At 42.5% G+C, this 27,931-nt stretch overlaps 1 long non-coding RNA gene across 2 annotated transcripts in view; it reads left to right on the top strand.

Annotated features, from left to right (window-relative positions):
* LOC113458597 (uncharacterized) overlaps positions 1 to 25,963 on the top strand; it is a 34,155-nt gene extending 8,192 nt beyond the window's left edge. Inside the window, exons 2-3 of one of the 2 annotated variants that reach the window (XR_012583554.1) lie at positions 1,714 to 1,816; positions 24,504 to 25,963. This is a non-coding gene — a long non-coding RNA (uncharacterized LOC113458597). Of the gene's footprint in view, positions 1 to 1,713; positions 4,362 to 24,503 lie in introns of those variants that run through there. The other variant, XR_012583555.1, reaches the window with a different exon arrangement.
* Positions 25,964 to 27,931: the final 1,968 nt, after the last annotated feature.

Raw genomic sequence — 27,931 nt, forward strand, 5'->3', positions numbered from 1 at the left:
ACTGGGGGCCTGTGTTCCCAGGGAAGTGTAAACACTCCCAGGCAGCCCAGGAGAGCCCTGCTGCAGGGCAGAGGGAAGCAGGCAGCGATGAGAGCAGCCTGCAAAGCTCTCAGGGTGGGTGCTGTGCCAAGGCACGTTCAGCACCCTGTCCATCAGCCCCAGGAGGGCACAGCACCCTGTCAATGGCACTCCTGGGCTGCTCTTTGGGTCCTTTGGCCATGGCTGCCAACATCCCAATCAATGGATCACAGCACAGGGAGGCTGCTCTGCTGGCAGACAGCTCAGTGGCCAGGCACAGGGTTCCAGCTTGATCTAAAGCTGGTGTCTGGAATTTTTTCATCCCTAATGTATTGCTATGGCTGAATTGAAAACCCTTTTTTCCCCCAGGTAACACTTATTTCCATTCCAAACCAGCAATGAAGTCAATTGGGCTAAAGGAGAATTCAGCTGATTTTGAATGTCTTGTTTCCAAAAAAGTGGATACAATCTGTTTGGATTTTGACATAACATTTCTTTTGCTTTGTTAGAATTTTTATAAGAAAAGGAAGTACTGCATGCCTATGGAAATATTTTTTTCCACCTGCATCATCCCATGTAATAAAAGATATTAATTCTCCATACAAGTCATGCTTGTCCATAAAATATTTTTCTAAACAAACAACAACAACAACAAAACCCATTTCATTACTGATACGATTTGTGCTGCTCAGATCAAACTGCTGAATTTTGTATTTTTTAATTGAGATACTTTTATTTTCTATATTCTTGTATAATAAAATATTATCACATTATTTCCTTTCATTTTCCAGCTCCACAATGAGGCATGTTCCAGAAGAAAAGCATTTTCAACTCAGCTCCTTTTAAAAACCCATCAATTATTATAATTGTCCCAGTGCATCATAAGAACATTTAATTAGTGGTAAACTGGAGAAAGGCTGAGCAGTATAATTTAGCAGTTATCCAGATTTCTAGAGTTCTTTGCTAAATGTTCTAAAGTATCTGTACCTAAAAAATTGAAAAAAAGATAAACCAACTGACCTTAAAGGAGAAAGCAGGCCTGTAATTGCTCAGGGGACAGGTGTAGTAGTAGTTGCTGCAGTAGAACAGCTCAAATACCAAAGCACCATAGAGGCAGCAGATCCAGGAGCTCCAAGTTAGCAGCTGGAACTCCAAGTCTAACCAACTACCTGGAGTAGGAAAGGAAATATTTTAAAAGCTGATTTCCATATCATTAGTGATTTGGGTCAGGTTTTCAGTTACTGCTTTCTCAGTTTACCCAGATCATCCCATCCCATTCCAGGGACTGGAAGGTGACAAGTTGCACAGGTGTCTTGTATTCCTTGATTCCAGAACAGCCTTGCCATACATTTCATGGTGTTCTCACATTGCTTGGTTTCAGAGCAGCCTTGCCATACATTTCATGGTGTTCCAATACTGTGCTCCTCTTTCTGTCAATGCCAGTGATGCTAAAACAAAATTATATCTATTTTTCACTTGTGAGAATAGATTCAAGGCTAAAGCAGTACAAGGAAAAATAAATTCTATGTCTATCAAGAACTCATTATTGCAACAACAGGGTATTAATAATTTGTTTCCACTGGAAAAAGCAGAAAGGAAATGTCAATAACATTTACCAATATGAATAGTCTTCGAATTGCTGCACATTTAATTACAGCTTTGGTTTTAAAAGTCTCTTTTCTCTCTGTTTCAAAGAAAACACAGTTTATTCAACCAGGAACAGAGTTCCTCTCTCATCAGAAACAACAGAAGATGTCTCATATCTTCCTCCTGGGAAGCAATTTCAAATATTTGTGAGGTAAGAAATCATTCCCGGCTGATGTTTTAACTACACTTTGAGCTGCTAGACTTTGTTTCCTGCCAGATTGCTTCAGCTTTTCCTTCCTTGCTGCCAAGCCCTGCTTCCATGCCATCTAGTCTAGCCTGGCCACTTCTCCTTCCACCCTCTGCAGCCTGGTAAAAGGACACCCCTGCTCCCAGGAGTGACCACAGTGATGCCAAGGGAGCTTGGCCTTGGCCATTGCTCCCATCATGGACTCAAAACTTTCTGAGCCCTGGGTTGAAGTGATTTGACAGGGAGGAGTAGCTCAGCAGCCTGCAATTGCAGTAGCAATGAAAGAAGCCAGGCAGCAGAACCACAAATGTACAGCTGAGGTAAATGACAACACTGGCACAGAATTTAGCACTGGAACTCCTCAAATGGCAGCTGCAGAGCTGTCAGAACTCAGTTCAATCCTTCGGGTGTCCACATTTGCCAAGAACCCCGCCGGGGGGCTTGGAGACCCGGGCATGCAGCCCAGAGCACCTGGGGATTTGATTTTGAAACCTGGAGCAAGTTACCAGCTTTGTATGAGGACCTGAAAGTCACAGAAGTTTAATAATAAAATTATCACAGGGTGAAAATGTAGATTTTAGGATTTTTGGTATGGGGGCTGTGGGAACAAGATGGAGGAACTTGGGTGCATCCAGCCTTTCTTCTTCTTCTTCTTCTTGGTCTCCATCTTCTGCAGTGATGTTGGCACTTTGGTTTAGAATAGAATTTCACTGTCTAACACAGGTGATAGGTATTGGGAATTAAGTGTAAATATGATAAAAGTAGTTTGTAGTATAAAACGACAACACTGCCCAGGGGCGGTCACAGCGCCTGTGGCTGCTCTGCTGAGCAGATCTTGGCTGGGCAGAAAGAAAATTTTATAGATAAGAATTAATAAACAACTTCAAGACCGAAAACTGAAGAAAGAAAACTGACTTGTTCTTTGGACACACGGGCTGAAACAGAGACATTCTGCACATCTCGGGGCAGCAATTAACAACCATCTACCCTAGACAGAGTCACCCCTGCACCACTTTGTGGAGGCCACTGGGCCAACAGGGAGAGAGCCCACCACCATCCCCTGGAGGGAAAACCCCTCAAGCCATAACCACAGGTTAGGGTGAGGAAAAAGGCTTCTCCCAGCATGCCTTGTTGTGACATGCAGATTTGATATATCCCATTGGCCCTTTCTCCTCTCTCCACCCCTGTGCCCTCCTCCCATTGGCCCTGGTGTTTTGCTCCACCCTTCAAAATCCATATAAAAACTCCTGCTTTCCCTGCTTGAGTGGCTGTTTGTCTCTGGATCTCTTTGAGGAGCAAGCTCAATAAAGCTCTCCTTGGAACCCCACACAAAGACCCCATATCTCCTTCTGTGTCCCCCCAATCCCATAAGAGCTGCAATCACCCAGTGTGAGCCCAAACCTGCCTGTGCCCTTGAGGTGTCTTTCTCAAGGTGCTTTTTTGGGAAGGTCATTGCGCTCTGGACACCCACCCACCATGACACCACTTTCTGGGGGTTCCTTTCTCACTTAGCTTCTCCACAGTCTCTCTCTGACTTCAGACACGGTTCCCTGGGAACACACTGGATTTCCTCTGGAGCAGGATGCTGCTTGCAGTGCTGGCTGGGTTGGTGTGAGCTGGCAGGACCTGCAGTGCAGCTGGCACTCCAGAAAGCTCCCAGAACACCACATCTCATTGGATATGCCTGTCTCTATACACACCTTGGGCTTAAACCCTGGAGGTGGATCAGGGAACAAACCCAGGGTACTGCTGCAGTTACACTTTTTACCTAAATATGGGCCTGTGCAGGCTGAGGTAGCAATTTGCTAATTGAACGGTGTTAACACCAACTTCTAAATCACACCAGAAACATCTTATAGTATGTCTGTAGCCATGGGCTTAGAATGATTCAGTTATTAGGGAAGATAATTAGGCCAACACTAGACTGTCATTGCTTCTCTTGAAGCTACAGAGGTTACATTTTCCAGCCCACAGTATCCAGATTTCTACCTAGTTCTGCATAATTTCCTCAGGATTTCAAGTCATTAAGTGAGCCATTTTTTCTCTTACTTTCATTAAACAATGTGACACAAACTGTGTGCAGAAAACTGCTTTATTTGCCAACCATTAAGTTTTTCAAGCATTAAAATAGCACCCGATCAGCTTCTCTTGCAACACACAGCCTGCCTTGTTAATGTTTCAACAGAAAATTTGCTTTGCTATAGAGAAAAATACACACATATATATAGTTCTTTCTGACATCCATTCTATGACAGACCATAAGAGGGGTGTAGGCAATATCTATAAATCATTAAATGCCTACAGAATATGAACAGGAACCAGTTTGTCTAGGTGGTTTTTGTTTAGCAAAAGCTGGATTACATCAAATAACACACAGATAGTAACTACTATTCACACAGCACATGGAGGGGTTCCAGTCTGTACACTATTGCTACTGACATCATGTTTGCACTGAATACAAACTTCATCTGTTTTTTTCTTCTTCTGCCCAAATAAAACAAACAAAAATTCCTCCCCTCATGGGATTATTTACTTTGTCTATTGAGCCAAATGCTCTCTGTTCTTTATTTTTTTTTTACTGGACTATGTTCCCTGGGATATAAATTTTCCAAAATTCCTGGAAAGCAAGTAACATCTTTGGTAAACTTGTTCAATTATCAGAAAGTAGAAGATGCCTTTTCAGGTATTTTCATCTAGTATCTTTACCTTCAAAAGATCATGTCAATTCAAAACATTTTTTAGAGCTTTCATATTTTCATTTTGAGAGGAAAATTAGTCCACCTGTGGGGTTGTACAGCACATGGGGAGGCTCAGACTATAATTTTTAGCTGCATGTTGTTTTTGCATGCAGCAGAGGGGCACTTCAATTTAGTCAGTTTTCTGTTTGAATGACATGAATATCCTGAAATGGGGAGAAATTTCAAGCAGTGTTTTGAATGCACCTCAGTGCATTTTACAGCAAGTAAACAAGGCAATCTCCTGGACCCTGTAACATTATGATTTAGCATGATTAGGACTGCTTAGCTCCTTTCTCATGGCAACCAACCAAGAGCAATGTAGAGCCATCCATAATATGTGTGCCTTGCAAAAAGAAACAGCTGCATCCTGATGTGAAGGAGCCTGACTTGGATTGTTCCCTCACTGTTGGTCCTGTTATATATCTCAATTTACACAGTCTGCAGGCACAGGGAGTAAGGGACAGGCTTGAGCCTTAGGAATGCACACTCAGGATACACACTGGAATGAATTTGGGGTGCTTTGAAGAACTGGAGAGGGACTTTAACAATGGCATTTCATGATAGAACAAGGGGTAATGGATTTGAACTGAAAGAGGGTAGGTTTGGATTAGAAGTTAGGAAGAAATGTTTTTACTTTGAGGGTGGTAAGGAACCGAAACAGGTTTGTCAGAGCCCCATCTCTGGGAGTATTCAAGGCCAGTTTGGATGGGGCTTTTGAGCAACCTGGTCCAGCAGAAGGAATGCCCACAGCAGGAATGTTGGGACTCAATGATCTTTGATCTCTTCCAACCCAAACCGTTCTAGGATCCTAAGTTTATAGTTCTAATGTCACTCCATCTGTTTGTGTGTGTTTGTGTCTGTATGGATAGATGAACATCCTGGGGCTTATCCAGAACTTTAGAAGTGCTTTTCCTTCTGTGATCCCTCTCTGTCTTGAGCTGACAGGATTTTTGAGGGCCAAGTAGACACAATATGGGGTTGACAAAATTCTTAGAATTTGGCCCATGCAGAATTGTTATCCTACCACAGCTGAGTGTAGAGAGGGAGTGAGTAAATCCTCACTGCAGGAGACAGTGGTCTGCCAGGCTCCATAAACCCCAGGACATGTCTGTGCAACCTGCAGGTGGTTGAAAACACCTGCTGATTCACTAAATGGAGAAAATGCTGCTGGGACACCTTATGCACTGGAAGTGCCTGCTGGAATGGGGTTCACATTTAATAGAAAGAGTCATACAGAGCCACTGACTCTGCAAAAGCCAGGTTAAAAATATCCATGTGCCGATGTCAGCTTCCTTTTATTTTTGTCTTAGAATAGCAGTAATGACCTTGGCACAAAGCACTGCCTTGAGGCAAATGACCAGCTGGGATTAATGGCCCTTGACTTAATTTCTGCCCATCAGCACCTCCCAGCCAGTCATTAATCCTGCTGAAATGCTCTGTGCATTGATTATTATTGATTCATTCATTGATTGTGTCCAGGGTCTGAAGTTAGAAGCTGAAGTACTGAAGGCACCCTAGGGACTCCTCTAATAAGATGAGTTTGCTTAATTCATAGACTGTTTGAGGTGCTTTAAAAAGAAGCCTCATAAAAAGAGGTAGAAAAGGCAGAGCACTTATAGGACAATGAAACCCAGATTTCTCAGGCTATTAGAGTTGATGGCATGTATCAAATTACTTCAAATAGGCTTGATGCATAAAGCAGGAGCATAGAGGAATTCAATGTGTATTACATGTGTCACTTCCCAAGATTCCAGGCAAGAAAGCCCATCAGATAACCTGGGTGTGGGCAGGGTAGGCATTTGTGGGGTCAATGTCCCACATTTCTTACTGGAGACATCTCTGTTCTGTTTGCCTTCAGAAATGCAGACATCCTCATTTTCTGCACAGTGCCTGGACACGTTTAGTTCCCCTTCCCCTTGCACTTGTTGCTGTCTGACCTCATCTGTTCTTCAAGGGGTTTGATGTGAATAATTAATATTGTACTCTTCAGGAAACAAGACTGATTGCTTTTAATACCTCCTTTGTGAACAGGATTTTGCAAATTGCAAAGGAAAGGAAAAACAGTTTAAAAGACAGTGTTGTTTAATAACCTGATATCTCCACATTTTTTCTTCCAGTTGCTCTTCTGGGATTCAGTGTAAAGGATAAATTAAAGGTAGCAGTATCATCTTTGGATGAGTTATTTCACATCTTTTGATGTTCCAGTATATATCAAATGACAAGAATGTACATGAAGGAGAAAACCTGTGGTGGAAAGTGTTCCCAAATGTACATTGCTGAGGTGCTTCCAAAGTGCTGATGGCTGCCAAGCACTCCATGGTGATGCAAACACTATTGGACAAGTTGTCCTGATTCTGAAGAATGTGGGTAGATTTTTCATAACAGAAAAGAAATAATGTTTCTAAGGAATTGCTTCTCTACTCCTGACTTGCAAAGCATTTAAATCAGTTACAATGATAAAAGCCCCTGACCTCCTTGATCAACAGGAGGAAGAAGTTTTGAGTTCATAAATGCCAGAGGGTTCTAGTGCCTGCTTATCTCTGCCCACTCATTGCTGACACTGTGACACTGTTTAAATTGTATAACTGTTGTCTGTTTCACACACTTCACCAGTAAAGTATGAGTACTGTTCTCTTCTTCCTTAGGATACATACATATTTTAAATGGTGTAGAATGCACTGAATCTTTGGATAGGCAAGTCTCCCAGCCTGCTATTGTGAATGAGCAATAGAGGGTTCTCTTGGTGAGATTAGCTGTCTCCAAAATATCAAACTGTGAACTATTTATTCAGAAACTATCAAATTCACATAATCAGTTCCTTACAAAAATACCTTCTTGTGTGGGAGAACAAAAAGCAGACTTGAGGAAGTTGCACTCTCTGTGAGTCTGAGGTCAGTTCTTGAGAACATTTTTCTTGTGAAATTATGGGTCAACAGTAGAAACTGTGTTGCCTTAGAGGTATTGTATGTACCATATGAATGCCTCCACCAGAGCTCATTAGGGTCATCCTCAGTCAGTTGGAATAAGTAGGCATTTTCAGGATGTGATTTTAGAGAATCTGCTTTATGCATCCACCTTAAGATGAGGAAGCACCTGAGATCCACTACTCTCTTTTCTTTTAACGCCAATGGGACCTTGGGCTGTCAAGGTCCCTTGTGTTTTCTAAACATCTGCACTAAGGCAGAAGAATCTCATATCTAATGTATGCCAGTGTCACCACAGTCCAGTGATGACATCCACTCCCTAGTGAGGAGATGAATCAACACAGCAAGGCTGCAAAGAGAGACTGGCTCCAGATTGTCTTCTAGAAAGCAATTCATTTTCTCATCCCTCCATTTTTTTTGTAGAACAGGGAGTGTACAACTAGACTGCTGGTTTTTCAGTCTTGTGGATAAAGTTTCATATTGGATAAAGGAAGATGAACTCCACATTCTCCTGTCCTTTGGGAAAAAGCTGCAGAGTGACTGTGTAAGGTTCTTGGCAGTGTTGGTTTCTGAGTGAGCCTCCCTGAAGCCCCAAGATAAACACCTTGATTTGGAGAGCTGTGCTGCTGTCTTGGTTTGAAACAAGTTAGGAGGAATGATCATATCCTCCTGGAAAATTAAGGCAGCCTTACAAGATATATCTTGTGGATCTAAGATGTTTGATTTTTCCTGATCTACAATGACAGCCTAGGAGTCTAATGGAGTCATGTGAATTCCATGAGGTAGAAGACATCTAAAGGTGCAGTGCCATGATGGCAACCTATGCAAAATACACAAACCACAGCACGTGCAAACCACAGCTGCTGTGGTTTTAGCTTTGCTTATTTATCTCAATGCAGTGACAAAACCTTGCTATTTCCTTGCTGTGAACCTTTTGTCTCGGTGTGTTTGTTAAGCCCCTTTTCCAATGTGGCATGGGATTGAATTCATCCAGAGGAATGCCAAAAGCGCAGGAGCTGGAAGTAATGCTGTAATTTTTTTAACATATGGAGATACCTGTGCTCAAATATCAATTAATTCAAACTGTGTTTTCTGACCACCTAATTTCTTCCCTTTGATTGAATCTACTGAACTTCATCTGGTTGGTTTTGTTGCTTCTGGGATCCTGCCATGGTTAACAGTGATGTAATTTGGCCATGCTCTGGAATCTCCATGGTCTACTCTCTCTGCTCAGATATTCAGATAATTTGTTTTTCTCAGCCCTGCTTTCTTCCCATTTTTATTTTTCAGAACTGCTGAAAGGCTTTTAGAATTTTCACAGTTGTGTTCAAAGATAAATGACAAAGGGAAGTGTTACTGATAGTGCCATCCTGAGCAGAGAACTGCCACATCTTGGTGGCATTCCCAGTGTCTTATATCCACAAAGCTGTGAGATTCCTGAAGTAAACAAATGTTATATTTTTGAAGACAGAATACATTGGCAGGTAAATCTTTATGAAATTACCTCTAATTAGCACCTCCAGCAGAGACAAATCCTTTAGTCACAGAATAGTGTCACCTGAAAATGTGTGTGTTCTTGTTTTGCCTTTGAAACCATCAAAAAAAAAATCGTATGTATTGGTTTGACTCTGTTGCCATAATTTTTCATTAGAAACAGGGGGAAGAAACAAGGAATGAAAGACAGGAATGGATAGGAAAAAATGAAAAATTGCTTTGGCAAAATGAGATCTACTTTGAATGGAGCATTGCACTCCTTTCTGCAGCCAATTTCCTATTTCCAACAGGTATTACCTCACTCTCTCCCACTCTTACCAAAATTTCTTCATAAACATTATTAAGAAGCTTAATTGTGAATTGCAATGAAAAGCAACATGTTCACATGTTTATTCAGATCCCTTATCTCCATCCCAAAATGTTAATTGGAATTCCAAATTAATTGGGACTTCAATATTAATTGGAATTTGCTGGAATATGTCCACGCTGAGTTGGTTCTCTTTGTCAAGGAGAACATGTTCCCTTTTCAGGGCCTAGGAAGGGAAATTGATTCACTCTTATGCCAAAAAACATATGGAAAGACAAACAAAACAAGAAGAGAAAGGGAAGATCAAGGAGAACACAAAATAAGTCAATTTTCTCTCCTGCCCTGTTCCCCAGATTTCCAAAGTGCTTAGTGCAGATCTCCTGTTTGCTTACATGGGCACTTTGGTCTGAGAAGGTATCCAGGTCTGAGTCTTTCCCAACCACAATCCAAGCTTTGTTTTGGCAGTGTAGAATGAAACAACTGACTGTAGTGGATTATGAATTCCACTTTTTTTTTACCATGGCCAAATTATGACATAGTAAAGCCCTCATCAGTACGGGCTATTGTTAAACTACAGAATGCAGGAGTGTGAGAGCCTCAGAGAAGAAAAACAGAGTCCTTGTTTCAGGACAAAGGAGGAATAGGTTCATCCCAATTAGAAGTTGCCCTTAGGTCAGTTTAGAGCCCCCCAGGGCCCTGCCCCCACAAATATGTCATTATTTATCTGGAGCACTCCCTACAGCTACATGCCTAGTGAAAAGTTATACACACAAAGGTTGATTGCCAGCTCATTCTAAATATGTCAGGCTTTCCATTTGTCATGATCCGCCATTCAGGGACCACGCAGACTTTGCAGCAGCCACAGAGAAGGAGTTTGTCTCCATTTGCTCAAAGCTCAGATTTGTCCACGTGTGTTTTTGTTCCCATTGTTGTTCCAAACTGTCCCTCCAGAGAATGAAAAGGTTCAGGTATCTTAAGAGGGCAGTGAGATCTTCAGGCTGCTGAATTGCCTTAGGAAAATGCTGCTTTCTTTCTCCTGCCTACAACAAGAACAGTGTAGGTTCATGACTGATTAAAAGCCACCAAAAACTTCAGATAGTGTGTCCTGTGTATCCAAAACTGATGCCAGGCCATTCCATCCATGTGAATAAATCCATGAAATTCATATCAATTCCTATTCTTTCTATCTCTAAATACAGCTGGTGGTAGAGGGAAAGTACATTAGATCACTTTACGTTCTGAATATTTAAATTTTACCACTCACTGGATTGGTAAATTTTCATTGTATGGAGGAAGTCAGTAATATAACTACATTATTTAAAAATACTGGGCTCTGATAAATTTTAAGTGTATTTGTGAAATTTCTTTACTGACAGTGACTCTTGATCACATATTAAAAGTTTAATAGGGGTTTTCCTCCTTAACCATTCAAAATGAGAATCTGTCACTATTACAATTTTTACTTTTTATTTACATTTCACTCATTGCAATTACCCAAACTGGGATTTGGCAATACCTTAAGAAATGCATATAGACCCTTTCCCAGTTTAATCCTCAGAATTCCCCCAACTCTATCTGTTGAACCTGAGGGGCTGCACAGGTGGCACAGAAGCTGAGCATTCCACAGCATCCTCCTCCCTGCACTGAGCTCTTCTCCACTGGGACTACCATAAAAGCCACATTACCATACTGTATATACATCACCACTGAGAATATCTGGATGGTAAAGTTAACCATGTGGTTCTGCTTCTTTTTTGCATCTCAGTTTCATTTTTTGGTTCTCCTTATTTTAGCTAGCACAAGTCTTTATGTTTAGAATTCTCCATATGTGAACAGTTGCTTTTCTGTGAAATAGATTTCTTTAGGGTAAATATTTGAAATAAGAATGTTTCCCTCCATATTTCTACATCAGGTTTTAATGGAAAAATCAAATGACAGATCTCTTTATAGTCATACTTTCCTGGTATTTTTTTCCTAATTGCAGCAGAACACTAGCTTAGAGTACCTATTCTTTTTGCCAAGTGATAGAACAGGTTTTCTGCTTCTTGCTTAACTGCATTTTGTTAATTGATTTTCTGGGTCTTTTAATTTTGAAAATATGTTTTTTCTGTTCCCTCTTTTTCCATTTTTTTTTCTTTTTTTTTTTGTTTATCTGCCTGTTTTATTCCTTTAATTTATTCCTTCAGTATCTTTGCTTCTCCTTTTTTTTTTTTTTTTCAATTACTGTTGGTCTATTTTCTTTTCTTTTTTTTTTCATTGTCTTTGGCTTTTTCTCTCTTTACTGGAATTGGACCAAAGAATATTTTGTCATAGCTTTGAAACTTTCCTTTTCTCCTAGAAAACACATAAGTTAAAGTCAGTAGAACTTACTAAAAAAAGAAAACTATGTGAAGTTTTATGGCTATATGTGGCAAAGAGATTTCAGCAATTACAGTAGAGTCAAGGCAGCCTTGCAATCTTCAGACAGCTTATTCCAAAGCTTAATTTGATTTTGTGATTTCTTCCTGGCATACTTAATGTTGTCTGAAGCTAGGCAGGGTTTAGTGGGTTTGTTTATTTTTTTTGTTTCTTGGGAAAATTCGATTACCAGAAGTTGCCAATATTTCAAAATTCCTTGAAGAGTGACAGGATTAGGAGAGCATTAATCCTCTAGGTTTGGAGTGAGCCTTTATTGCTGCTTATGTGCTATACACAAGTTTTGCTTTTCCTAGTGCTTTGCTTAGAATAGATAACTTCAGGCTCCTAATAAATATTGCTGCCTCCTAAAACTTCTGGGTATTTTCTCATTCTCACTTGCATTTTACATGGCTGTGCCTTAGATTACCCCTGAAATCCCTACACAAGTGCATTGTCTGATCCAGCTGCAGCTCAGCTGAGTTTCCTGTGGGCTGACACAGAATCAGTTTGCTGCTCATGAACAGATGTGTCAAGCTGTTCAAAGACAGCATCTCTGGCGATGGAAATTCCTCTTTAGGCACTGGCTGTGGTGCTCGTTACCATAGTACCTGCACCTCCAAAACATTAATAAAGTAGACACTGCACCAAGGGAGAGAAATATCACTGCTGCAGCTTTCATGGTGCAGGAAATGGAGTTATGCTAAGCTGGGAATAGTGGGAGCCTGAAAATAGTGGGAGCCTGAAAATAGTAGCCCGAGGTTTTTCCCAGATTAAAGACTGAGGGAAGTCACCAGCGCAGCTCTGTTAAGTCCCTGCTCTGAAATTTGTCCTGGAGGAAGCTTCCACTGTTTACTGGTTAAGCACAGAGCCTAAAGAGACAACCTAAATACACTAGCATCATGCTGGTACCCTGACCAGAGCAGGAATCAACAGAGAGCTTTCTTGTTACAGCCATTGAAGCCAACCTTCCCACTGAATTTAATGCCCCAGAGCTGCTCAGCCTCTCTGCTCTCGCTCTCCCACTCCAGGAGAGCTTCCCTACCCTGTATTAACTATCTGCCAGTTTTGGGATGGTTCTTCCCTCCCTCTCATGCCAGCAGGCACTGAGGGCAGCCCTGGGGTACCTCTGGCACCCTGAGCTTGGACTTTGCTGTTCAGAGGGGCTCACCAGTGCTGTGGGTTGGAATCTTGGTGCTCTTGATGCTCTTGATGCTTTCAGGGGCTCACCAGTGCTGTGGGTTGGAATCTTGGTGCTCTTGCTCAACCCCAGTATGCAGTGCCCACATTCACTCTTCTGACTGAGCACAAAAAGATGTCATGTAGACCACTTGACTTTAGCCAGACCTGCAGCTGAAAATGTTTGATAGCAGTCTTTGAAATCTTCCTGCATAACCCCTAGAAACAAGATGTGACTCGTGAGAATGCTAATGGAATTTAAATGTCATGAATGCATGGTGTCATTTAGAAATTGCTAAGTGTTCAGAACAGTCCAGACCTTCAAAGGCATTTTAATATTTATTACCTTGAAAACAACAGCACCCATGAAGCTAAATCCTCTGGGACAGATGTAATCTGTGTTATTGTGGGATGTTGGAATGAATGCAGACCACACAACTTGCTGTTAGGCCTAAGAGGAACCTTCAGTTGCTGCATTTCCCAGTTTTCCCAAGCATTACCTTTCAGCTCACCATGCCAAGTCTAAGTTTCCAGTGAGTTTCCAGCCCTCACAAAACACAAAAATAAATTTTGAAAATATTATCAGACCACTTGGAATATAGGATTCAGCTCCACAAGAAAGGAAAAATGCACACTTTCCCTTCTTGTTAGTATTTCAGCCTTTAGTGAAATGATTCTCACTGACAACTGCTTGTTCTTGCAGTTCTTCCTTTTGAAGCCCTAAAGCAGATAGCCCTCCAGAAGTAATGGGTTAAAACATGGAATGAGAGGCATGTAAAGAAGGGCCTAGCACTAGAACACACGGAGAAAGCACAGCACTAGGAAAACAGAGCAATAAATTAGATAAAAGGTAGAGCATCATGACAGGAGAAGAGATAGGTATAGGAGAAACTAATAAGCTAAGCAGGTTTAGAGCCAGCAATGTCAAAACGACCCTAAGGGTTTTGCCAAGCCACGGGATCTAAGCCAAATACACCGGGAATTGACCAAATTAGGAAAAGAGTTCAAAAGTTTAAAGAGGAAGACTCATCGGAAAGACCCCGTCTATGATGAAGGCAACAGGAACGACCACCTGAAAATTCCCCAAAAGAGATGTCTCCACCTACGCTCCGCCCACGCTCCGCCTACACCACGCCCCATATGAATATGCATGATTATGTATCTGATCTGATGTAATCCTATACCCAAAATTGTATATAAGGCTTGCTTTTGCTATGTGAACTTAGAAATCCATTTTGTGATTTCTCCGACGCGTCGCTAATAAAAATACCTCCTGCTTAATTGACTTAAGCTGAGTCTGATTAGGCAGTCACTCTGCCTGTTTGGGGCAAAATTTGGCATCATTTTCTGGCGACCCAGATGGGACATATGGCACCAGACAGGAGATCCAAGCCTTAAGGGTCCTCTCCCGAGCCGGGTCTGGGGTCGGAGTCTTCTGGGCGCCTCTGACGGCTTTTCGTCGGGAGAAGCTCCTTCCCTGGACCGGTGCTCTCGGATGGACGCTGGCTGCATCTCCTGCTCAATTAAGAGGTATTTTAATTGCCTATTGGCTTTAAGAGGTATTTGAATTGTTTGTTGGTTTTGAGATAAAGCGCTTTGTTTGGAAAACGAGGGTCAGACGTGACCGCTCGCAGGGTAAGCCGGAGGGACGCCTCGGTAAAAATCCCTGATTTTACGGGTTAAAGTCCCGTAAATGCGGGTTAAAGTCCCGTAAATACGGTACGGGTTAAAGTCCCGTAAATACGGGTTAAAGTCCCGTAAATACGGTACGGGTTAAAGTCCCGTAAATGCGGGTTAAAGTCCCGTAAATACGGTACGGGTTAAAGTCCCGTAAATACGGGTTAAAGTCCCGTAAATACGATACGGGTTAAAGTCCCGTAAATGCGGGTTAAAGTCCCGTAAATACGGTACGGGTTAAAGTCCCGTAAATACGGGTTAAAGTCCCGTAAATACGGTACGGGTTAAAGTCCCGTAAATGCGGGTTAAAGTCCCGTAAATACGGTACAGGTTAAAGTCCCGTAAATACGGGTTAAAGTCCCGTAAAAAGAGTACAAAAGGAAACGACTAAGTTATGGTAGAGAAGAGTTGAACTTGGTATCTTTGGTGTGTTTTGCTGTATGGGAGATTGCCTACTGTTCTTTGAGAACGGGAGAAAGATGTGTTAATTGGTAGTTTTATGTGTTTGTTTTATGTGTCCGTTGTAATATCTTGTAGGGGACGCTTTTATTACTTTCTATGTAAACAGATTGGAAATGTATGTGCATGAACTTGGGAACCCGGTATTTCACGGTCTATCGGCGACCAAGGCCATAAGGTAGGAACCTTTCACTGTACGAGTGTGTGTGGAGTAAGTGAGACGCAGCATCGCTGCGAAACGAGAGCGGAGTCCCGATCCACATTTCCTGGACAAAGCGAATAGAAATTGTGTGAATGAAGTGTTAAGGTATATTGGCATATAGTACTTGTGGAAAAGAGCACGAATACCTAAAAGTGATGAATTTGTACAAGTTGTGGGAGCAACAGGCCAACCAGAAAAAGCTTACTTTTTGAAACCCATTAAATACAAAATTGAGAAACAAATGGGAATACTTCAGTTCCTGTATTTACCAAATTCGCCAAAGCCCTTATTGAGAAGAGACCTATTGGAAAACCTGGGAGCCATAATAAAGTTCAACAAGGACAAATTAGAATTTCAAGTAAACAATGAACAACTGATTACAGCCCTAAGCCTAACAATCAGTTGTGTGGAACCCAAACCTGAGAACCACAATTTCGAGCGAATCCTGAGCAAGACTTATCCATTGGTATGGGCTACGGATATACCTGGAAAATCAAAACGAGCGACACCGATTGTTGTCGAACTTAAGGTCGGGGCAAGACCGGTAGTAAGAAAACAATACCCTCTGAGGATAGAAGACAGAAAGGGAATTGAGCCCATAATCAAAAGGTTTTTAGAACTGGGGTTATTGGTAGAATGTGAATCGGATTTTAATACACCGATCTTGCCAGTAAAGAAACCTAATAGAACGTATAGGCTTGTTCAGGATCTGAGGGCAGTAAACGAAATAACCAAGACATTACACCCGGTGGTTGCTAATCCATATACGCTTTTAACTAGGCTAAAGGATAGCCTGGCCTGGTTCACCGTATTAGATTTGAAAGACGCATTCTTCTGCCTTCCCTTAGCCCCCGAGAGTCAAAGGATTTTTGCCTTTGAGTGGGAATCAGTAGATAGGAGGAGAAAGACCCAACTTACCTGGACACGGTTGTCCCAAGGCTAGTCTAACTCGCCCACGATCTTTGGGAATCAGTTAGCCAAAGAATTAGAACAATGGGAAGAGCCGCCGGGAGATGGCGCTCTCCTGCAGTACGTAGACGACCTCCTAATAGCGACAGTGACAGAGGAAGAATGCATTGAATGGACTATTTCCTTGTTGAATTTCCTGAGTTTAAGTGGATATCGAGTCTCTCAACAGAAAGCACAACTGGTGCAAAAGGAAGTGGTGTACCTAAGATAAATCTCCAGAGGACAGCGATCCCTGGGAGCAGCCAGGAAAGAGGCCATCTGCCAGATGCCCAAACCAGAGACGGTGAGAGACCTGCGCGCCTTTCTGGAGATGACAGGTTGGTGTCGGCTATGGATCTACCAGTATGGGATACTCGCTAAACCATTGTAAACCAAGAATGTCCTAGTTTGGACTCCCGAGGCAGAAAGGGCCTTTAAGAGGCTGAAGCGGGAGCTGATGAGAGCACCAGCCTTAAGTCTCCCAGATGTGTCAAAACCATTCTGGCTATTTTCCCATGAGCGGCAAGGGATGGCCCTAGGAGTACTAGCACAGCAGTTGGGACCACACAAGAGAGCTGTGGCCTACTTCTCCAAGCGATTGGATGAAGTAAGTAAAAGATGGCCAGGCTGTCTGAGGGCAGTGGCCGCAGTGATAATTAACATAGAAGAGGCCAGGAAGTTTACGCTGGGCCAAAAGGTGACTGTGTTAGTATCCCACACTGTGTCAGCTGTGCTGGAACAGAAAGGCAACCATTGGTTGTCGCCTTCCAGATTTTTAAAGTACCAGGCCATCCTGGCTGAATCAGATGATGTAACCATTCAGGTAAATAATATTGTGAACCCAGCTTCATTCTTAGAAGGAAGAGCTCCAGCAGAACCCATCGAACATGACTGCCTGGAAACAATTGAAGCCGTCTACTCCAGTCGCCCAGATCTCAAAGAAGAGCCGTTCGAAGACGCGGACAACTGGTTTTCAGATGGCAGCAGCTTCGTGAGGCAAGGAGTAAGAATGGCTGGCTATGCAGTCACCACTACAGATAGGGTAATTGAGTCAAACCCTATGCAGTCACCACTACAGAGAGGGTAATTGAGTCAAACCCCCTGCCTGCAGGGACTTCATCTCAAAAAGCAGAGCTGATAGCCCTGACCCGAGCCCTAGAATTAGCAGAGAACATGCAAATTAATATATGGACAGACTCTAAATATGCCTTTTCTGTCGTACATGCTCATGGAGCCATCTGGAAAGAAAGAGGACTGTTAACTACACAAGGAAAAGAGGACTGTTGACTACACAAGGAAAAACAGTCAAACATGCAGAAGAGGTTCTGCGACTGCTGGAGGCGGTCCAACTCCCAAAACAGGTGGCCATAATGCATTGCAAGGGGCACTTGAAAGGCAATACTATTCCAGAAATAAGGAACAGGAAGGCAGATACAGAAGCTAAATTGGCGGCCATAAGAAATAGAGAAGCAGAAATAGCAGCCCTAATACCAGGGGAGCTAGATATCGATATCCAGCCAGATTACCAAGAATCAGATCATAGGTGGATTCAAAGGAATAAGGGCAAAATACTAGAAAATGGTTGGGGTCGATTAGAAACAGGACAGTTAGTGATACCAGGAAACGTGATGTGGCAGTTTGTGAAGGCAGAACATGAGAAGGCCCATTGGGGCCTAGATTCGCTTTACCAATATTTGCAGACCAGAATAGCAGGACCAAAATTATTTACTACTATAAAACACGTTACGTCCCAGTGTGAACGGTGTCTGAAGAACAACCCAAACACAGGAACCAAAGTACACCTAGGAGCTATAAACCGAGGTAAATTCCCAGGTGAGATATGGCAAATTGATTTTTCTGAACTCCCAAGAAAAGGGGGGGTTTCGGTACCTGTTGGTATTAACTGACACATTTTCTGGGTGGCCTGAAGCATTCCCCTGTAAGACAAATAAGGAAAGAGAGGTAACTAGAGTACTGTTGAATGAAATTATTCCACGGTTTGGGGTACCGAAGAGCATTTCTTCAGATAGAGGTACACATTTCTGTGCAAAAGTAGTGAAAGCAATAAGCAAAGCATTACAAATCAATTGGCAATTGCACACGCCCTACCGTCCACAGGCCAGTGGGCAAGTAGAAAAGATGAATCATCTTATCAAACAGCAAATTGCTAAAATATGCCAAGAGACTAATTTGCAGTGGTATCAAGCTTTGCCTATTGCTCTGCTGAGACTGAGAGTCAAGCCAAGATCGAAGGAAAAGTTAAGTCCTTTTGAAATTCTATATGGTAGACCTTATGCTATGCAAGCTGTAAATGGGGATGTCATAGACCAGATTGGTAATCAATACATTTACGATTATGTAATTGCGGTGGGGAAACAGTTTGATAAGAATGCTGCTGTGATGATAGAGCACCAACCTAAGCAACCGATTGCAAATTGCATCCGTTTAACCCCGGTGATTGAGTGTATGTTAAGAATCTTTTAGGAAAACCCCTACAAGAAAAGTGGGAGGGACCTTTCCAAGTGCTGCTGACTACCTTCACCGCGGTTCGGATCAAGGAACGACCTACGTGAATCCACTATTCACGGGTCAAGAGAGCTCCGGAAAACAAACAAGAGGAGATTAAACCTGCCCTAGATGTACAGACTTCTGAGTCAGCTGTCTCCGCAAGATCACGTGAGAATCCAACATAAACTAACATTGACTTTGCCAAAACCTTTATCTCTCATAGCAGAATTTAATGCTGAAGCTAGAGCTGCATTGCGTAGCACGCCAATACAGTGGACAGGGTGGGTTGAAACATACAGTCAACAAGGACCTGACCCACAAGACCCTATTCACGATCAGCCGTGTTTTGGGTGTGGGGAAAGAAATTGTGTGGGACTAATTAGATTTCTTTGTGGAGGTTGCGATAGAAAATTTTAGAACGTACAAAGTTGTTTACTGGACCTCCAATGTTATGAGTGTAGCTGCAAAGAAGCAAGAGAAAATGACGACTATTTAGCCTTAGAGAAATTCGCCAACAGACCCATTTTAGAGGCTAGGGAATTGTTTGAAGCTCCCGAACAAATTGTATTAAGGTGGTGCCATTGGAAAGTACACCCCTGGTTACAATATTGTTTGAAACTATTCTTCTGTCCCACGACATCCACTAACAAGTGACCAAATTGGACCCTTTAAAAAAAAAAAACAAAGAGATTTAGACACTGAACTAGAAAAGGCTATTTTACGAGTAGAACAAATTCACATCAAGCAACGAGAACGCCAAAAGACTCTTCCCCAATAGACCCATAGTCTCATGCACATCAGTGTATCCACCCAGAATTAGGAATGAGCGGACCCTATTTCGAGGTTTATGCCTTACGTAACAACCAGCCATATGCAAGTGAAGCATGGGATCAGCCCTCCATGATAGCATACAAGGGAGACCAAATCCAAATTGAGTGTCGAGAGCTTGACCCAGCAAGAGAAAGAGAAGGAAAAACAAGGCGGCTGGTATTAACAACTCAACCCTCGATGCCAGCCTAAAGCAGTACACAACCTAACCTTTATAGGGCCTCAGGTGATAAGAAAATCTAACGAACTAAAATTATTGTTAGACCCCACTTATTCCCTGAAAAAGGTGCAAATGAACATTCACACCGATATTACTTATTTGCAAAAGGATTGCCGATTTATGCTTAGATGCTGAAAATAGTGTATGTACCTTAGAAATGCTTCCGCATGATAGAACACAATCACAAATTTACTATATAGGAAATGGGTGTGCTTGCGTAAGGACAGCTTGTGACAACGTCACTATAGATAATTGCCTAGAAGAGACTAACAATACTAACTTTTGTGTATGCAACTTTACCAAGATCATAGGTTGTGATTTTCATTACACTGTCCCAATAACTACCCAACAGCTAATTAACGCAAATTTCAACCTATATCAAGAGATACCGAAATTACAAATTGGGATGGACGTCAAAATTCTCAAAGCAATGCTTGCACACCCTGAAGTAAAGAAATTGGTGCAAAAAGTGAATCAAACAACTAAACGAATAGTATGGCAGATAGAACACAATTCAGAAAAAATAAAGAATGTCCTGACCGAAGTAGAACAAGTAGGCCAGCATCACTGGTGGGACATCTTTACAAGATACTCCCCAACAGCTACACAGGTCTTCCATTACCTGGTGCACCCAATGCTAGTAGTAATTGTAACTTTGTTATTACTAACTCTTACAAACATTTGTTTGTAGTAGAGACTAAGGGGCATAATGAAGAGGACCCAAATGATTTGGGCAATGGTACGAGCCTATCAGCGTCCTGTGGGACCAAAACTTGACGAAAGAATTCGTAAGTTACAAGAAAAAGGGGGGAAATGTAGCCCTAAAGCAGATAGCCCTCCAGAAGTAATGGGTTAAAACATGGAATGAGAGGCATGTAAAGAAGGGCCTAGCACTAGAACACACGGAGAAAGCACAGCACTAGGAAAACAGAGCAATAAATTAGATAAAAGGTAGAGCATCATGACAGGAGAAGAGATAGGTATAGGAGAAACTAATAAGCTAAGCAGGTTTAGAGCCAGCAATGTCAAAACGACCCTAAGGGTTTTGCCAAGCCACGGGATCTAAGCCAAATACACCGGGAATTGACCAAATTAGGAAAAGAGTTCAAAAGTTTAAAGAGGAAGACTCATCGGAAAGACCCCGTCTATGATGAAGGCAACAGGAACGACCACCTGAAAATTCCCCAAAAGAGATGTCTCCACCTACGCTCCGCCCACGCTCCGCCTACACCACGCCCCATATGAATATGCATGATTATGTATCTGATCTGATGTAATCCTATACCCAAAATTGTATATAAGGCTTGCTTTTGCTATGTGAACTCAGAAATCCATTTTGTGATTTCTCCGACGCGTCGCTAATAAAAACACCTCCTGCTTAATTGACTTAAGCTGAGTCTGATTAGGCAGTCACTCTGCCTGTTTGGGGCAAAATTTGGCATCACTTTTAAGGTCTTTGCCATCTGGGATGCCTAACTCTTCCTTTTCTAGGAGAAGACATTAACATCTGCTGACATTGACCTTGACCTCCTTTGCATTGTAATGTTCTTGAATGCACTGTAATGCATTCTGCATACTTCACACACCAAATCCAAACAGTTATACATTTTCTTCTCTTGGAAAGTCATATTTTCTGACTAGTCATGTCCTTAGGCTTCACTGTCTAGGAGGACCAAAATAAATTATGTTTATGTCACCAAATTACAATCCTGATTTTTGTAGGTAGTTCTGTGACTCCTTCATGAACTGGATTTAGGAGCTGGGTATAATATTAAATGAAAAAAAAGTATATGACATCTTTTTTATTTAAATGCATACTGGGGGTTAATGTTCTTGGCTTGCTTCTTCACAGCTTTTTCCAGGATACAGCAAAAAGATGAGCAGCCACAATGGGCAAAATCTGTTTATTCTCAATTTAACTTTTGTTGTGCCAGCCTGGAACACTTGGCATTTCATAAAGTTTTAGACAACAACATCAAGCACATCACTGCTAAGCAAACAGAAATTAAACAAGTTTATAATTCCATAGGTCATATTCCACCATTAGTGCATAGGAGGAGCCCACAAACTGTTGGGATAATTGCTTTATCTCTCCACTTCTTTGTTTATTCTTCCTGATTTTTCTCTGCCTTAGATAAATCACATCTAGGCTTTGAAGCAAGCAGTTCCTTTGCTCATCATCTGTGCAGTGCCCAGGGGGAATTCAGTCCTGCACTCTTCCTTTCAACTTCCACCTCTAAAGGCAACAAAAATCAGGAATGGGAGTTCATTAATCCATAATGCCACAACTGGCACCCAGCTTATCTTCTTTCAGACACCTCCACTGCAGGTTTGTTCATCTGAGATGGCCAACTTGAGCTGTCTTTATAGTCAGTATGGAGAAGCAATAGGAGAAGCAATTGCTCAATATTGGTTGCTCTGTGTTGTTTTGGCTCTCAGAATTAACAAAAAAGGAATTGTACCTTCAACTGTCGGTACAGTGATTGCTGGATCTTCACTGGGCACTACAGAATAGCCAGGCTAGGCAGAGGTGAGTAGTTTTAGTTGAGGGAAATAGTGTCACAGCTTGGTGTTCATCTTCTGTTTAGGGGCTCTCCTTCATGTGGTAAGTCAGTTTTTTGTTTGCTTTTCACCCTGGGAGCAGCACAGAGGAAGTTCAGCCAAAATGTTTCACAATTACTCTAAGCCCTACAGGAAATCTCACAGAAATCAATTCAACTGGACTTTGCAAATATGAAGGACACTGTGGTCAAAAGAAGGACGCCAGCATCTGATTTTATCTTTATCTGCATTTAAACTAAAAATAGAAGGGGAAGCAGTTATAACAGAAGGTCTCATGTTAAAGCTGAGATTGATAACCCTCAGTGCATGGTGAGGGCATTCTCACTACAATAAATCCTTCAGAAATTGTGATTTTTAAACAACCACAGAAGTCATGAAAGATGGAAGTGAGGTAACTCACAGTCTGTCACTCTGGCTCCACTTGTCTGGGACCTGACCAAATATACAGTTGTTTATTTTTCTTTTTTTTTTTTTTCCTTGAGACTTATTTTTGGTTTAAATGTGAAAGATATTAGAGATGTGGAAGATTTCATCAGAGCCTATCCAAGAATGGGTCTTCAGCTGGTGTCAACTGATATCAGTCTTTTGAAACCATAAAATATTATGCATCATATTATCCTATAGTGCCTCTTTTTGCAAGCAAATAAACTTGCAGGCTAGAGGAAATGGCAGACAATGCTGCTGAATAAAAAAACTATTTCAAATACCAGCATTTTTTATAGTATGATCTCTACATTCCACAATATCAAAAACAGTAAAATAGGGTGCAACATTTGGATTAAAAACCTGCTTCGATAACTCTTGAATGAAATGTCATTGCTTTAAGGATAATTTTACTGTTTAAAGCATGTGACTCCGTTTTGTTTGCAGCTTGAGGAGCACAATATTGCACAATGAAATGATCTGCAATGTACAAATAAGGTTCGGTGCTATTTTGGAACTACTTATTTGAGCAAAGATACCAAAGTAGAAATAATTTGCTGATGATCAGTGCTGTGTGTTCACTGCACCACAGGAGGTGACTTCTTCTAATTTCATTTTAGCCAGAGTTTAATTTCCATGTCACTGTTTATTTGTAAACATCAAGACGATACAGTCCAGATCTTTTGGATGATACTCTTCCTGAAACAACAGCTATCTGCAATTACAAGATTGAATTAGCTTCAATTTCATCATCATCATCTAACTCTGCTGAAATGCATGAATATAACTCCCTTAATAACAGCTTGTCTCAGTCATTTCCAGGCATTGTATCTTTATTTCTGAGATAAGAAGAAAGTCTTCTTGCTGCTGAGCAGGGCTTACACAGAGCCAAGGCCTTTCCTGCTCCTTGCTCCACCCCAGCAGTGATGAGGATGGGGGAGCACAAGGGTTTGGGCGGGACACAGCAGGGACAGCTGACCCCAGCAGGCCCAAGGGAGAGGCCACACCATTTTATGTCATGTTTTGTGTATAAACATGGGGAAGAAGCAGAAGGGGGGATGTTCAGAGTGCATTTGTCCCCCAAAATCTCAATTACATGGGTGGAGCCATGCTGTTGTGGGGGTGGATGAAAACCTGCCTGCCCATGGGAAGTACTGAGACAGTTCCTGGATCTGCTTTGCTTCTGTGCACAGCTTTTGCTTTACCTGTTAAACTGTCTTTACTTCAACCCACGAGTTTTGTCACATTTTCACCTGTGAGTCTCTCCCCATCCCAACGGGGCAGGCTGAGCAAGGCTCTGTGTGGGCTGAGCTGCCAGCTGTGGTTAAACCACCACAGACTGATACCTCTGGGATCACAGAAATGGAGCACAGAGCATGCATCATGGTTCCTTGAGGAAAAAACAGCTCCTGCTAGACACCAACAACTGGCATGCAGGCTACATGTGCATGAATATTGTCACGCATTTTATCAACATGTGCTGAAAGTATTCATGCCACATATAGTCCTGGCCTTCATGACCTTACAGTAAGAAAAATGCTTACAATTCAAATTTCTTAAAATTCAAACTGAAAGAAGAAATGTTTTCACTGATCCATGCTCCCAGTCTCATGCTGAGGAGCAGCAGCATGTTTAAGGTGACCAACACTCCTGTTGAACTATGAGATCCAGGGTCCCTAACACCGTCTGTTTTTTCAGGCTGTCTAGGTTTCCACCATGTATTTTTGTATTCATTTGGGTTTGGCAGTGATCAGTGTCTCCATTCTGTCCCCGCTCTGCGCTCATCAGGTCATTCTGCATCCCTGGGTCTGGGCCTATTGTGAAGCTGGAGTCAAAGTGCTGGGGTCTTGCTGACTGCTGTGTGACATACTGAGAGCCCTGTCCCTGCTTTGTGCTCCTGCTGGTGTCTCCAAACCCAGCCATCTTCCTTTTCCACCACTCTTAGTCTTGCTACCACAATGCTGCACACCCTGACAAACAGAGCTGTGTGATCAACATCAGGTTAATCCTGCCAAGGAGCCATGCTTTGTTTCTTGATCATCATTCAGCTCACTGTGGTGGTTTGACCAGGAAGAAGTGGGAATTCTGGGAGGCTGTGGTCAAACCAATGGATGTTCGGAGTTTCATATTGGCACCTGGTGTGACCAGTGCGGTTTGGACACGCCTCCGAGAATACACAGGGGTTAAAAAGCAGAGCTTCGGCCCTGAGAGGCCTCTTGGGACGTCGAGGCGAAGAGGTGAGATCTCCCTCCCCTGTCCAGCCGCTGCTGCTGGGCGGGGGAGGGGCAGCCATTCGGTAGGCCGGGGCCTGGACAGAGATGGGGGTGAGAAGGCCTTCGAGGATGGAAGGGTGGAGGAGCAGCCCCAAGAGACATCGAGCAGCTATTCCCCCCCGCCCAGAAGGGAGAGAGAGAGGAGAGCCGGCGTCTGAATGTGATAGCAGCCGGCCCAGGAGGAGAAAGGGGGGTGAAGAGTGCAGCCTGGCCAGCCGGAGCAGCAGCACCTGTGGGAGTACCGGCATTCCGGGACAGACATAGACTGAAATTTTTAACTCTTTCTTACATGACTGGGGCCTTGCAAAAATGCTGATCCTCCTCGGAGTTGAATAAGAAGGGAGATGAGATGAGATGAGATGAGATGAGATGAGATGAGATGAGATGAGATGAGATGAGATGAGATGAGATGAGATGAGATGAGATGAGACAAGGACCTGGCCTGAAGGATTGTGGAGACAACTGAGTGGGGAGAGAGATGATTGGAGTTGCCTTTTGGCTGGACTTTTCTTGTAGCCATGGACTCAGTTTGTTCCTGTGACACAAAGACTGCACTTAGGGGGAAGCAGTGCCTCAGAACCAGGAGGGTTCATCGTGGGGACCCCTCGGCCCCAGGGGGTTGGAAAAATATGGGGGGGACAGATGTCCCAAAGCAGAGACTGTGCCTTTTTGGAGTGAGACAAGGCATCCTTAAAACACAGCCCAAAAAGCAGCTCTGGTCCATGCCCAGTGGTGAGAGCACTGAGCATGGAAGGAAGATGTCACAAGCAGCAAAAGGACTTTCTGGGTGGTGCCGAGTGACATGGGAGCACACGAGGTTTCAGCGTGTTTCCAGGAGAAGCCTATGGAACAAGAAGGACTCCTCTCCTCTTCATGAGTATACTAAAGGGTGGTGCCAGGCTGGGCAGCTGGTGATTTGGGAGAATGTATGTGATTGGGAAATTCTGATGTTGGGGAGGAGGAAAGTGTTTTTTGTAAGGTTTTCAATTTTTTTTTTCCTCTTTTTCCTTAAAGTTTTTTCCTATTTTCCTGTAGTTTAGGTAATAAAGTGTTCTTTATGTTTAAGCTGGAGCCTGTTTTGCTTATTCCTGGTCACATCTCACAGCAGACCCCAGGGAGAGGGTGTTTTCATGGGGGCACTGGCTCTGTGCCAGGCTCAAACCATGACACTCACCTAGTGCACTGTATTTGAATCTAATACAACATGCAACACGGGACAAAATTTGATTTTTATGCATTTTTCTAGTTGTTTAAAACCCTTGAGAGCTTCTTTTCATTTGCCAGGTAAGGTTGATTTTAATTTTCTTCAGCTATTGAGAATTAAATTTGTACCTAGTCTTTGCCTACTGGATATGGTCACCACAATAAATCACATCTCTGATTAGCTGCCCCCTTCTGAAATAGACGTTTGAGATGAAAGAAATCATCCTCTGACGAAAAATACATTTTTTTGCCAGTGGCAGTAAGAGAACTTATATTTGCCTACTCCAGTCAGTGGAATCTTTGATAGTTTAGGCTGCAGAAGAACCTTTTACAGAAACACAGCTGGAACCATTTCCAAGTGCTCAGTGAACCATAAAGACCCACAACATGCTCTGACTGTCCAACACTTGTCAGACACCTTCTGCTGGCCCAAGGAGGTACAGAAAATCAATGGAACTTCAGCCTGTAAGGCTATAAATAATCTGCATAATAAACTTGAATAGTCTGAGATATAGAATGCTAAAATGACTGATCTAAAAAGCAAGATCCTTTCTGATTCTAATATTGCACAATGTATGAGCCTGTTCAATCTGATCTAGCACCAATCTGCTCTCCTTTAACACTGTGGGTATCCAAGGCATGGGAGATCTCAGCCAGAACCTATACTTGCCTTTGGAGTGAAACAAACTGCTCCTCAAGCTCTGAAAACTTCAGGAAGATTGAGCTCTGAGTTTTGTGCATCTGCATTGGAACAAAAATGAAAGTTACCTGACCATTTCAGGGTTTTTTGGTTTTGTTTCTTTTTTTTTTTTTTAAGTTGAAAAACTAAACTATGATAAAAAAATCTGCTTTTGTTTGGGGATGAGAGGAACAAAACACTTTCTTCCTTTTATCTTTCCTCAAAACAGACACATTCTGCTCAAACTATAATAAACTATAATGGCTTGCAGCATGTTTACCACTGTCAAAGCACAGAGGTGAGCATCAGGTATGCCACAGTTGGAATAGTTTCACTCTCTGACTTCTTTTAACATAGCAGTACTTCAAACCCTTGGAAAACAAGAATGATTTGAGTGTTGGGTAAAGGATTCTAGTATTGCACAGTGTATGAGCTATTAAAAATAGGTGCTTAGGGATAGATGTCCTATGTGAACAGCAGGCTATGGTTTGAGATATTACCTTCCAGAAGCACTGCTTTTATGTTTCTTAATCTCATGGAAAGGGACCTTTTGGAAAGCTGTTGTTCCACTGCCTGGATGAAGAGCAACAAGTAGTTTACAATGTTTATGGAAAAAGGACTCAACCTTCCATTTACAGCTGCAAGGCAACAAAAGAGCCATGGAACAGCAGTGTCCAAAACAGAGGCAAACAGTTTTTGCAGTGGTCACCACTGACTTGAGAGCCTTACAGAAGCAGCTGCTTCTGAATATCCTTTTAAGCCCACTGAGCCTGGATCCAGCTGTTAAAAATAACAATGTTTTTCATCCTCCATAATAATCGGATCTCACTGGGCAGCGCTGGAGGAGCAGTTGCATAAAAAAGCTTTGGTTACATAACAGAAGTACAGGGTACCCCTGAGCCCAGGGGAGCCAGGCAGGTCTGTGTGGCAGCCTGCAACCCTCACAGCTCCCTGTGCTCACCCTGGCACTGCCCAGGGGCTCTGCAGCCTCAGCCCTTTGCAGAGAGCTGCAGAGCATCCTGCCACACCAGGGCTGGTGCTGCCTCACCCTCCTACAGAGG

The sequence above is a fragment of the Zonotrichia albicollis genome, chromosome 1, assembly GCF_047830755.1.
Source record: "Zonotrichia albicollis isolate bZonAlb1 chromosome 1, bZonAlb1.hap1, whole genome shotgun sequence".
Lineage (NCBI taxonomy): Eukaryota > Metazoa > Chordata > Aves > Passeriformes > Passerellidae > Zonotrichia > Zonotrichia albicollis.